General features: G+C 45.5%; 28 non-coding genes across 28 annotated transcripts; all 28 read left to right on the forward strand.

Moving 5' to 3' along the window:
• The first annotated feature begins 115 nt into the window (after positions 1 to 115).
• On the forward strand, positions 116 to 234 carry LOC126684033 (5S ribosomal RNA). Its single transcript, XR_007642229.1, has one exon. It is a non-coding gene; the product is annotated as a 5S ribosomal RNA (ribosomal RNA).
• Positions 235 to 453: 219 nt separating this feature from the next.
• On the forward strand, positions 454 to 572 carry LOC126684036 (5S ribosomal RNA). The gene has a single exon (XR_007642231.1). It is a non-coding gene; the product is annotated as a 5S ribosomal RNA (ribosomal RNA).
• A 220-nt stretch (positions 573 to 792) lies between these two features.
• On the forward strand, positions 793 to 911 carry LOC126684037 (5S ribosomal RNA). Its single transcript, XR_007642232.1, has one exon. It is a non-coding gene; the product is annotated as a 5S ribosomal RNA (ribosomal RNA).
• A 220-nt stretch (positions 912 to 1,131) lies between these two features.
• LOC126684851 (5S ribosomal RNA) lies at positions 1,132 to 1,250 on the forward strand. The gene has a single exon (XR_007643018.1). It is a non-coding gene; the product is annotated as a 5S ribosomal RNA (ribosomal RNA).
• A 220-nt stretch (positions 1,251 to 1,470) lies between these two features.
• On the forward strand, positions 1,471 to 1,589 carry LOC126684038 (5S ribosomal RNA). Its single transcript, XR_007642233.1, has one exon. It is a non-coding gene; the product is annotated as a 5S ribosomal RNA (ribosomal RNA).
• Positions 1,590 to 1,807: 218 nt separating this feature from the next.
• LOC126684039 (5S ribosomal RNA) lies at positions 1,808 to 1,926 on the forward strand. The gene has a single exon (XR_007642234.1). It is a non-coding gene; the product is annotated as a 5S ribosomal RNA (ribosomal RNA).
• Positions 1,927 to 2,146: 220 nt separating this feature from the next.
• On the forward strand, positions 2,147 to 2,265 carry LOC126684040 (5S ribosomal RNA). Its single transcript, XR_007642235.1, has one exon. It is a non-coding gene; the product is annotated as a 5S ribosomal RNA (ribosomal RNA).
• Positions 2,266 to 2,485: 220 nt separating this feature from the next.
• LOC126683791 (5S ribosomal RNA) lies at positions 2,486 to 2,604 on the forward strand. The gene has a single exon (XR_007642001.1). It is a non-coding gene; the product is annotated as a 5S ribosomal RNA (ribosomal RNA).
• A 220-nt stretch (positions 2,605 to 2,824) lies between these two features.
• Positions 2,825 to 2,943, forward strand: LOC126684041 (5S ribosomal RNA). The gene has a single exon (XR_007642236.1). It is a non-coding gene; the product is annotated as a 5S ribosomal RNA (ribosomal RNA).
• A 218-nt stretch (positions 2,944 to 3,161) lies between these two features.
• On the forward strand, positions 3,162 to 3,280 carry LOC126684948 (5S ribosomal RNA). The gene has a single exon (XR_007643110.1). It is a non-coding gene; the product is annotated as a 5S ribosomal RNA (ribosomal RNA).
• A 232-nt stretch (positions 3,281 to 3,512) lies between these two features.
• LOC126684615 (5S ribosomal RNA) lies at positions 3,513 to 3,631 on the forward strand. Its single transcript, XR_007642787.1, has one exon. It is a non-coding gene; the product is annotated as a 5S ribosomal RNA (ribosomal RNA).
• A 218-nt stretch (positions 3,632 to 3,849) lies between these two features.
• LOC126684879 (5S ribosomal RNA) lies at positions 3,850 to 3,968 on the forward strand. The gene has a single exon (XR_007643044.1). It is a non-coding gene; the product is annotated as a 5S ribosomal RNA (ribosomal RNA).
• A 218-nt stretch (positions 3,969 to 4,186) lies between these two features.
• Positions 4,187 to 4,305, forward strand: LOC126684042 (5S ribosomal RNA). Its single transcript, XR_007642237.1, has one exon. It is a non-coding gene; the product is annotated as a 5S ribosomal RNA (ribosomal RNA).
• Positions 4,306 to 4,523: 218 nt separating this feature from the next.
• On the forward strand, positions 4,524 to 4,642 carry LOC126684043 (5S ribosomal RNA). The gene has a single exon (XR_007642238.1). It is a non-coding gene; the product is annotated as a 5S ribosomal RNA (ribosomal RNA).
• A 232-nt stretch (positions 4,643 to 4,874) lies between these two features.
• LOC126684616 (5S ribosomal RNA) lies at positions 4,875 to 4,993 on the forward strand. Its single transcript, XR_007642788.1, has one exon. It is a non-coding gene; the product is annotated as a 5S ribosomal RNA (ribosomal RNA).
• Positions 4,994 to 5,211: 218 nt separating this feature from the next.
• On the forward strand, positions 5,212 to 5,330 carry LOC126684618 (5S ribosomal RNA). Its single transcript, XR_007642790.1, has one exon. It is a non-coding gene; the product is annotated as a 5S ribosomal RNA (ribosomal RNA).
• A 218-nt stretch (positions 5,331 to 5,548) lies between these two features.
• LOC126684044 (5S ribosomal RNA) lies at positions 5,549 to 5,667 on the forward strand. The gene has a single exon (XR_007642239.1). It is a non-coding gene; the product is annotated as a 5S ribosomal RNA (ribosomal RNA).
• A 218-nt stretch (positions 5,668 to 5,885) lies between these two features.
• LOC126684601 (5S ribosomal RNA) lies at positions 5,886 to 6,004 on the forward strand. The gene has a single exon (XR_007642774.1). It is a non-coding gene; the product is annotated as a 5S ribosomal RNA (ribosomal RNA).
• Positions 6,005 to 6,222: 218 nt separating this feature from the next.
• Positions 6,223 to 6,341, forward strand: LOC126684565 (5S ribosomal RNA). Its single transcript, XR_007642738.1, has one exon. It is a non-coding gene; the product is annotated as a 5S ribosomal RNA (ribosomal RNA).
• Positions 6,342 to 6,573: 232 nt separating this feature from the next.
• Positions 6,574 to 6,692, forward strand: LOC126683909 (5S ribosomal RNA). The gene has a single exon (XR_007642113.1). It is a non-coding gene; the product is annotated as a 5S ribosomal RNA (ribosomal RNA).
• A 220-nt stretch (positions 6,693 to 6,912) lies between these two features.
• On the forward strand, positions 6,913 to 7,031 carry LOC126684045 (5S ribosomal RNA). The gene has a single exon (XR_007642240.1). It is a non-coding gene; the product is annotated as a 5S ribosomal RNA (ribosomal RNA).
• A 220-nt stretch (positions 7,032 to 7,251) lies between these two features.
• On the forward strand, positions 7,252 to 7,370 carry LOC126684047 (5S ribosomal RNA). The gene has a single exon (XR_007642242.1). It is a non-coding gene; the product is annotated as a 5S ribosomal RNA (ribosomal RNA).
• A 218-nt stretch (positions 7,371 to 7,588) lies between these two features.
• On the forward strand, positions 7,589 to 7,707 carry LOC126684048 (5S ribosomal RNA). Its single transcript, XR_007642243.1, has one exon. It is a non-coding gene; the product is annotated as a 5S ribosomal RNA (ribosomal RNA).
• A 218-nt stretch (positions 7,708 to 7,925) lies between these two features.
• Positions 7,926 to 8,044, forward strand: LOC126685015 (5S ribosomal RNA). The gene has a single exon (XR_007643173.1). It is a non-coding gene; the product is annotated as a 5S ribosomal RNA (ribosomal RNA).
• Positions 8,045 to 8,276: 232 nt separating this feature from the next.
• On the forward strand, positions 8,277 to 8,395 carry LOC126684619 (5S ribosomal RNA). Its single transcript, XR_007642791.1, has one exon. It is a non-coding gene; the product is annotated as a 5S ribosomal RNA (ribosomal RNA).
• A 218-nt stretch (positions 8,396 to 8,613) lies between these two features.
• Positions 8,614 to 8,732, forward strand: LOC126684960 (5S ribosomal RNA). The gene has a single exon (XR_007643122.1). It is a non-coding gene; the product is annotated as a 5S ribosomal RNA (ribosomal RNA).
• Positions 8,733 to 8,950: 218 nt separating this feature from the next.
• On the forward strand, positions 8,951 to 9,069 carry LOC126684049 (5S ribosomal RNA). The gene has a single exon (XR_007642244.1). It is a non-coding gene; the product is annotated as a 5S ribosomal RNA (ribosomal RNA).
• A 233-nt stretch (positions 9,070 to 9,302) lies between these two features.
• On the forward strand, positions 9,303 to 9,421 carry LOC126684050 (5S ribosomal RNA). The gene has a single exon (XR_007642245.1). It is a non-coding gene; the product is annotated as a 5S ribosomal RNA (ribosomal RNA).
• Positions 9,422 to 9,618: the final 197 nt, after the last annotated feature.

A 9,618-nucleotide genomic window follows, 5' to 3' on the forward strand; every position in this document is an offset into this window, starting at 1 on the left:
AAACGGGAAATATGAAAAAGTTCAGGGACCAAAACGTACTTTTAAAGATAGTTTTTATTTTGGTTGAATGAGTTGCAAGGCAGCAGATATATACGATGATCGTGCAAGGTGTGACGGGTGCGATCATACCAGCACTAATGCACCGGATCCCATCAGAACTCCGAAGTTAAACGTGCTTGGGCGAGAGCAGTACTAGGATGGGTGACCTCCTGGGAAGTCCTCGTGTTGCACCCCTTTTTTGCATTTTTGCGGTCCGCGCCTGCATTTTTTTAATTATTATCGCCTCTCGCGTAAACGAGTAACGAGCAACGAGCACCGGTGAATTGCAATGCAGGGACTAAACGGGAAATATGAAAAGTTCAGGGACCAAAACGTACTTTTAAAGATAGTTTTTATTTTGGTTGAATGAGTTGCAAGGCAGCAGATATATACGATGATCGTGCAAGGTGTGACGGGTGCGATCATACCAGCACTAATGCACCGGATCCCATCAGAACTCCGAAGTTAAACGTGCTTGGGCGAGAGCAGTACTAGGATGGGTGACCTCCTGGGAAGTCCTCGTGTTGCACCCCTTTTTTGCATTTTTGCGGTCCGCGCCTGCATTTTTTTAATTATTATCGCCTATCGCGTAAACGAGTAACGAGCAACGAGCACCGGTGAATTGCAATGCAGGGACTAAACGGGAAATATGAAAAAGTTCAGGGACCAAAACGTACTTTTAAAGATATTTTTTATTTTGGTTGAATGAGTTGCAAGGCAGCAGATATATACGATGATCGTGCAAGGTGTGACGGGTGCGATCATACCAGCACTAATGCACCGGATCCCATCAGAACTCCGAAGTTAAACGTGCTTGGGCGAGAGCAGTACTAGGATGGGTGACCTCCTGGGAAGTCCTCGTGTTGCACCCCTTTTTTGCATTTTTGCGGTCCGCGCCTGCATTTTTTTAATTATTATCGCCTATCGCGTAAACGAGTAACGAGCAACGAGCACCGGTGAATTGCAATGCAGGGACTAAACGGGAAATATGAAAAAGTTCAGGGACCAAAACGTACTTTTAAAGATATTTTTTATTTTGGTTGAATGAGTTGCAAGGCAGCAGATATATACGATGATCGTGCAAGGTGTGACGGGTGCGATCATACCAGCACTAATGCACCGGATCCCATCAGAACTCCGAAGTTAAACTTGCTTGGGCGAGAGAAGTACTAGGATGGGTGACCTCCTGGGAAGTCCTCGTGTTGCACCCCTTTTTTGCATTTTTGCGGTCCGCGCCTGCATTTTTTTAATGATTATCGCCTATCGCGTAAACGAGTAACGAGCAACGAGCACCGGTGAATTGCAATGCAGGGACTAAACGGGAAATATGAAAAAGTTCAGGGACCAAAACGTACTTTTAAATATATTTTTTATTTTGGTTGAATGAGTTGCAAGGCAGCAGATATATACGATGATCGTGCAAGGTGTGACGGGTGCGATCATACCAGCACTAATGCACCGGATCCCATCAGAACTCCGAAGTTAAACGTGCTTGGGCGAGAGCAGTACTAGGATGGGTGACCTCCTGGGAAGTCCTCGTGTTGCACCCCTTTTTGGCATTTTTGCGGTCCGCGCCTGCATTTTTTTAATTATTATCGCCTATCGCGTAAACAGAACGAGTAACGAGCACCGGTGAATTGCAATGCAGGGACTAAACGGGAAATATGAAAAAGTTCAGGGACCAAAACGTACTTTTAAAGATAGTTTTTATTTTGGTTGAATGAGTTGCAAGGCAGCAGATATATACGATGATCGTGCAAGGTGTGACGGGTGCGATCATACCAGCACTAATGCACCGGATCCCATCAGAACTCCGAAGTTAAACGTGCTTGGGCGAGAGCAGTACTAGGATGGGTGACCTCCTGGGAAGTCCTCGTGTTGCACCCCTTTTTTGCATTTTTGCGGTCCGCGCCTGCATTTTTTTAATTATTATCGCCTATCGCGTAAACGAGTAACGAGCAACGAGCACCGGTGAATTGCAATGCAGGGACTAAACGGGAAATATGAAAAAGTTCAGGGACCAAAACGTACTTTTAAAGATATTTTTTATTTTGGTTGAATGAGTTGCAAGGCAGCAGATATATACGATGATCGTGCAAGGTGTGATGGGTGCGATCATACCAGCACTAATGCACCGGATCCCATCAGAACTCCGAAGTTAAACGTGCTTGGGCGAGAGCAGTACTAGGATGGGTGACCTCCTGGGAAGTCCTCGTGTTGCACCCCTTTTTTGCATTTTTGCGGTCCGCGCCTGCATTTTTTTAATTATTATCGCCTATCGCGTAAACGAGTAACGAGCAACGAGCACCGGTGAATTGCAATGCAGGGACTAAACGGGAAATATGAAAAAGTTCAGGGACCAAAACGTACTTTTAAAGATATTTTTTATTTTGGTTGAATGAGTTGCAAGGCAGCAGATATATACGATGATCGTGCAAGGTGTGACGGGTGCGATCATACCAGCACTAATGCACCGGATCCCATCAGAACTCCGAAGTTAAACGTGCTTGGGCGAGAGAAGTACTAGGATGGGTGACCTCCTGGGAAGTCCTCGTGTTGCACCCCTTTTTTGCATTTTTGCGGTCCGCGCCTGCATTTTTTTAATGATTATCGCCTATCGCGTAAACGAGTAACGAGCAACGAGCACCGGTGAATTGCAATGCAGGGACTAAACGGGAAATATGAAAAAGTTCAGGGACCAAAACGTACTTTTAAATATATTTTTTATTTTGGTTGAATGAGTTGCAAGGCAGCAGATATATACGATGATCGTGCAAGGTGTGACGGGTGCGATCATACCAGCACTAATGCACCGGATCCCATCAGAACTCCGAAGTTAAACGTGCTTGGGCGAGAGCAGTACTAGGATGGGTGACCTCCTGGGAAGTCCTCGTGTTGCACCCCTTTTTGGCATTTTTGCGGTCCGCGCCTGCATTTTTTTAATTATTATCGCCTATCGCGTAAACAGAACGAGTAACGAGCACCGGTGAATTGCAATGCAGGGACTAAACGGGAAATATGAAAAAGTTCAGGGACCAAAACGTACTTTTAAAGATAGTTTTTATTTTGGTTGAATGAGTTGCAAGGCAGCAGATATATACGATGATCGTGCAAGGTGTGACGGGTGCGATCATACCATCACTAATGCACCGGATCCCATCAGAACTCCGAAGTTAAACGTGCTTGGGCGAGAGCAGTACTAGGATGGGTGACCTCCTGGGAAGTCCTCGTGTTGCACCCCTTTTTGGCATTTTTGCGGTCCGCGCCTGCATTTTTTTAATTATTATCGCCTATCGCGTAAACAGAACGAGTAACGAGTAACGAGCAACGAGCACCGGTGAATTGCAATGCAGGGACTAAACGGGAAATATGAAAAAGTTCAGGGACCAAAACGTACTTTTAAAGATAGTTTTTATTTTGGTTGAATGAGTTGCAAGGCAGCAGATATATACGATGATCGTGCAAGGTGTGACGGGTGCGATCATACTAGCACTAATACACCGGATCCCATCAGAACTCCGAAGTTAAACGTGCTTGGGCGAGAGCAGTACTAGGATGGGTGACCTCCTGGGAAGTCCTCGTGTTGCACCCCTTTTTGGCATTTTTGCGGTCCGCGCCTGCATTTTTTTAATTATTATCGCCTATCGCGTAAACAGAACGAGTAACGAGCACCGGTGAATTGCAATGCAGGGACTAAACGGGAAATATGAAAAAGTTCAGGGACCAAAACGTACTTTTAAAGATAGTTTTTATTTTGGTTGAATGAGTTGCAAGGCAGCAGATATATACGATGATCGTGCAAGGTGTGACGGGTGCGATCATACTAGCACTAATACACCGGATCCCATCAGAACTCCGAAGCTAAACGTGCTTGGGCGAGAGCAGTACTAGGATGGGTGACCTCCTGGGAAGTCCTCGTGTTGCACCCCTTTTTTGCATTTTTGCGGTCCGCGCCTGCATTTTTTTAATTATTATCGCCTATCGCGTAAACGAGTAACGAGCAACGAGCACCGGTATTGCAATGCAGGGACTAAACGGGAAATATGAAAAAGTTCAGGGACCAAAACGTACTTTTAAAGATAGTTTTTATTTTGGTTGAATGAGTTGCAAGGCAGCAGATATATACGATGATCGTGCAAGGTGTGACGGGTGCGATCATACCAGCACTAATGCACCGGATCCCATCAGAACTCCGAAGTTAAACGTGCTTGGGCGAGAGCAGTACTAGGATGGGTGACCTCCTGGGAAGTCCTCGTGTTGCACCCCTTTTTTGCATTTTTGCGGTCCGCGCCTGCATTTTTTTAATTATTATCGCCTATCGCGTAAACAGAACGAGTAACGAGCACCGGTGAATTGCAATGCAGGGACTAAACGGGAAATATGAAAAAGTTCAGGGACCAAAACGTACTTTTAAAGATAGTTTTTATTTTGGTTGAATGAGTTGCAAGGCAGCAGATATATACGATGATCGTGCAAGGTGTGACGGGTGCGATCATACCAGCACTAATGCACCGGATCCCATCAGAACTCCGAAGTTAAACGTGCTTGGGCGAGAGCAGTACTAGGATGGGTGACCTCCTGGGAAGTCCTCGTGTTGCACCCCTTTTTGGCATTTTTGCGGTCCGCGCCTGCATTTTTTTAATTATTATCGCCTATCGCGTAAACAGAACGAGTAACGAGTAACGAGCAACGAGCACCGGTGAATTGCAATGCAGGGACTAAACGGGAAATATGAAAAAGTTCAGGGACCAAAACGTACTTTTAAAGATAGTTTTTATTTTGGTTGAATGAGTTGCAAGGCAGCAGATATATACGATGATCGTGCAAGGTGTGACGGGTGCGATCATACTAGCACTAATACACCGGATCCCATCAGAACTCCGAAGTTAAACGTGCTTGGGCGAGAGCAGTACTAGGATGGGTGACCTCCTGGGAAGTCCTCGTGTTGCACCCCTTTTTGGCATTTTTGCGGTCCGCGCCTACATTTTTTTAATTATTATCGCCTATCGCGTAAACAGAACGAGTAACGAGCACCGGTGAATTGCAATGCAGGGACTAAACGGGAAATATGAAAAAGTTCAGGGACCAAAACGTACTTTTAAAGATAGTTTTTATTTTGGTTGAATGAGTTGCAAGGCAGCAGATATATACGATGATCGTGCAAGGTGTGACGGGTGCGATCATACTAGCACTAATACACCGGATCCCATCAGAACTCCGAAGTTAAACGTGCTTGGGCGAGAGCAGTACTAGGATGGGTGACCTCCTGGGAAGTCCTCGTGTTGCACCCCTTTTTTGCATTTTTGCGGTCCGCGCCTGCATTTTTTTAATTATTATCGCCTATCGCGTAAACGAGTAACGAGCAACGAGCACCGGTATTGCAATGCAGGGACTAAACGGGAAATATGAAAAAGTTCAGGGACCAAAACGTACTTTTAAAGATAGTTTTTATTTTGGTTGAATGAGTTGCAAGGCAGCAGATATATACGATGATCGTGCAAGGTGTGACGGGTGCGATCATACCAGCACTAATGCACCGGATCCCATCAGAACTCCGAAGTTAAACGTGCTTGGGCGAGAGCAGTACTAGGATGGGTGACCTCCTGGGAAGTCCTCGTGTTGCACCCCTTTTTTGCATTTTTGCGGTCCGCGCCTGCATTTTTTTAATTATTATCGCCTATCGCGTAAACAGAACGAGTAACGAGCACCGGTGAATTGCAATGCAGGGACTAAACGGGAAATATGAAAAAGTTCAGGGACCAAAACGTACTTTTAAAGATATTTTTTATTTTGGTTGAATGAGTTGCAAGGCAGCAGATATATACGATGATCGTGCAAGGTGTGACGGGTGCGATCATACCAGCACTAATGCACCGGATTCCATCAGAACTCCGAAGTTAAACGTGCTTGGGCGAGAGCAGTACTAGGATGGGTGACCTCCTGGGAAGTCCTCGTGTTGCACCCCTTTTTTGCATTTTTGCGGTCCGCGCCTGCATTTTTTTAATTATTATCGCCTATCGCGTAAACAGAACGAGTAACGAGCACCGGTGAATTGCAATGCAGGGACTAAACGGGAAATATGAAAAAGTTCAGGGACCAAAACGTACTTTTAAAGATATTTTTTATTTTGGTTGAATGAGTTGCAAGGCAGCAGATATATACGATGATCGTGCAAGGTGTGACTGGTGCGATCATACCAGCACTAATGCACCGGATCCCATCAGAACTCCGAAGTTAAACGTGCTTGGGCGAGAGCAGTACTAGGATGGGTGACCTCCTGGGAAGTCCTCGTGTTGCACCCCTTTTTTGCATTTTTGCGGTCCGCGCCTGCATTTTTTTAATTATTATCGCCTATCGCGTAAACAGAACGAGTAACGAGCAACGAGCAACGAGCACCGGTGAATTGCAATGCAGGGACTAAACGGGAAATATGAAAAAGTTCAGGGACCAAAACGTACTTTTAAAGATAGTTTTTATTTTGGTTGAATGAGTTGCAAGGCAGCAGATATATACGATGATCGTGCAAGGTGTGACGGGTGCGATCATACCAGCACTAATGCACCGGATCCCATCAGAACTCCGAAGTTAAACGTGCTTGGGCGAGAGAAGTACTAGGATGGGTGACCTCCTGGGAAGTCCTCGTGTTGCACCCCTTTTTTGCATTTTTGCGGTCCGCGCCTGCATTTTTTTAATTATTATCGCCTATCGCGTAAACGAGTAACGAGCAACGAGCACCGGTGAATTGCAATGCAGGGACTAAACGGGAAATATGAAAAAGTTCATGGACCAAAACGTACTTTTAAATATATTTTTTATTTTGGTTGAATGAGTTGCAAGGCAGCAGATATATACGATGATCGTGCAAGGTGTGACGGGTGCGATCATACCAGCACTAATGCACCGGATCCCATCAGAACTCCGAAGTTAAACGTGCTTGGGCGAGAGCAGTACTAGGATGGGTGACCTCCTGGGAAGTCCTCGTGTTGCACCCCTTTTTTGCATTTTTGCGGTCCGCGCCTGCATTTTTTTAATTATTATCGCCTCTCGCGTAAACGAGTAACGAGCAACGAGCACCGGTGAATTGCAATGCAGGGACTAAACGGGAAATATGAAAAAGTTCAGGGATCAAAACGTACTTTTAAAGATATTTTTTATTTTGGTTGAATGAGTTGCAAGGCAGCAGATATATACGATGATCGTGCAAGGTGTGACGGGTGCGATCATACCAGCACTAATGCACCGGATCCCATCAGAACTCCGAAGTTAAACGTGCTTGGGCGAGAGCAGTACTAGGATGGGTGACCTCCTGGGAAGTCCTCGTGTTGCACCCCTTTTTTGCATTTTTGCGGTCCGCGCCTGCATTTTTTTAATTATTATCGCCTATCGCGTAAACAGAACGAGTAACGAGCACCGGTGAATTGCAATGCAGGGACTAAACGGGAAATATGAAAAAGTTCAGGGACCAAAACGTACTTTTAAAGATAGTTTTTATTTTGGTTGAATGAGTTGCAAGGCAGCAGATATATACGATGATCGTGCAAGGTGTGACGGGTGCGATCATACCAGCACTAATGCACCGGATCCCATCAGAACTCCGAAGTTAAACGTGCTTGGGCGAGAGCAGTACTAGGATGGGTGACCTCCTGGGAAGTCCTCGTGTTGCACCCCTTTTTGGCATTTTTGCGGTCCGCGCCTGCATTTTTTTAATTATTATCGCCTATCGCGTAAACAGAACGAGTAACGAGCACCGGTGAATTGCAATGCAGGGACTAAACGGGAAATATGAAAAAGTTCAGGGACCAAAACGTACTTTTAAAGATAGTTTTTATTTTGGTTGAATGAGTTGCAAGGCAGCAGATATATACGATGATCGTGCAAGGTGTGACGGGTGCGATCATACCAGCACTAATGCACCGGATCCCATCAGAACTCCGAAGTTAGACGTGCTTGGACGAGAGCAGTACTAGGATGGGTGACCTCCTGGGAAGTCCTCGTGTTGCACCCCTTTTTGGCATTTTTGCGGTCCGCGCCTGCATTTTTTTAATTATTATCGCCTATCGCGTAAACAGAACGAGTAACGAGTAACGAGCAACGAGCACCGGTGAATTGCAATGCAGGGACTAAACGGGAAATATGAAAAAGTTCAGGGACCAAAACGTACTTTTAAAGATAGTTTTTATTTTGGTTGAATGAGTTGCAAGGCAGCAGATATATACGATGATCGTGCAAGGTGTGACGGGTGCGATCATACTAGCACTAATACACCGGATCCCATCAGAACTCCGAAGTTAAACGTGCTTGGGCGAGAGCAGTACTAGGATGGGTGACCTCCTGGGAAGTCCTCGTGTTGCACCCCTTTTTTGCATTTTTGCGGTCCGCGCCTGCATTTTTTTAATTATTATCGCCTATCGCGTAAACGAGTAACGAGCAACGAGCACCGGTATTGCAATGCAGGGACTAAACGGGAAATATGAAAAAGTTCAGGGACCAAAACGTACTTTTAAAGATAGTTTTTATTTTGGTTGAATGAGTTGCAAGGCAGCAGATATATACGATGATCGTGCAAGGTGTGACGGGTGCGATCATACCAGCACTAATGCACCGGATCCCATCAGAACTCCGAAGTTAAACGTGCTTGGGCGAGAGCAGTACTAGGATGGGTGACCTCCTGGGAAGTCATCGTGTTGCACCCCTTTTTTGCATTTTTGCGGTCCGCGCCTGCATTTTTTTAATTATTATCGCCTATCGCGTAAACAGAACGAGTAACGAGCACCGGTGAATTGCAATGCAGGGACTAAACGGGAAATATGAAAAAGTTCAGGGACCAAAACGTACTTTTAAAGATATTTTTTATTTTGGTTGAATGAGTTGCAAGGCAGCAGATATATACGATGATCGTGCAAGGTGTGACGGGTGCGATCATACCAGCACTAATGCACCGGATCCCATCAGAACTCCGAAGTTAAACGTGCTTGGGCGAGAGCAGTACTAGGATGGGTGACCTCCTGGGAAGTCCTCGTGTTGCACCCCTTTTTTGCATTTTTGCGGTCCGCGCCTGCATTTTTTTTAATTATTATCGCCTATCGCGTAAACAGAACGAGTAACGAGCAACGAGCAACGAGCACCGGTGAATTGCAATGCAGGGACTAAACGGGAAATATGAAAAAGTTCAGGGACCAAAACGTACTTTTAAAGATAGTTTTTATTTTGGTTGAATGAGTTGCAAGGCAGCAGATATATACGATGATCGTGCAAGGTGTGACGGGTGCGATCATACCAGCACTAATGCACCGGATCCCATCAGAACTCCGAAGTTAAACGTGCTTGGGCGAGAGCAGTACTAGGATGGGTGACCTCCTGGGAAGTCCTCGTGTTGCACCCCTTTTTTGCATTTTTGCGGTCCGCGCCTGCATTTTTTTAATTATTATCGCCTCTCGCGTAAACGAGTAACGAGCAACGAGCACCGGTGAATTGCAATGCAGGGACTAAACGGGAAATATGAAAAGTTCAGGGACCAAAACGTACTTTTAAAGATAGTTTTTATTTTGGTTGAATGAGTTGCAAGGCAGCAGATATATA

This window comes from Mercurialis annua, linkage group LG5 (assembly GCF_937616625.2).
Source record: "Mercurialis annua linkage group LG5, ddMerAnnu1.2, whole genome shotgun sequence".
NCBI lineage: Eukaryota > Viridiplantae > Streptophyta > Magnoliopsida > Malpighiales > Euphorbiaceae > Mercurialis > Mercurialis annua.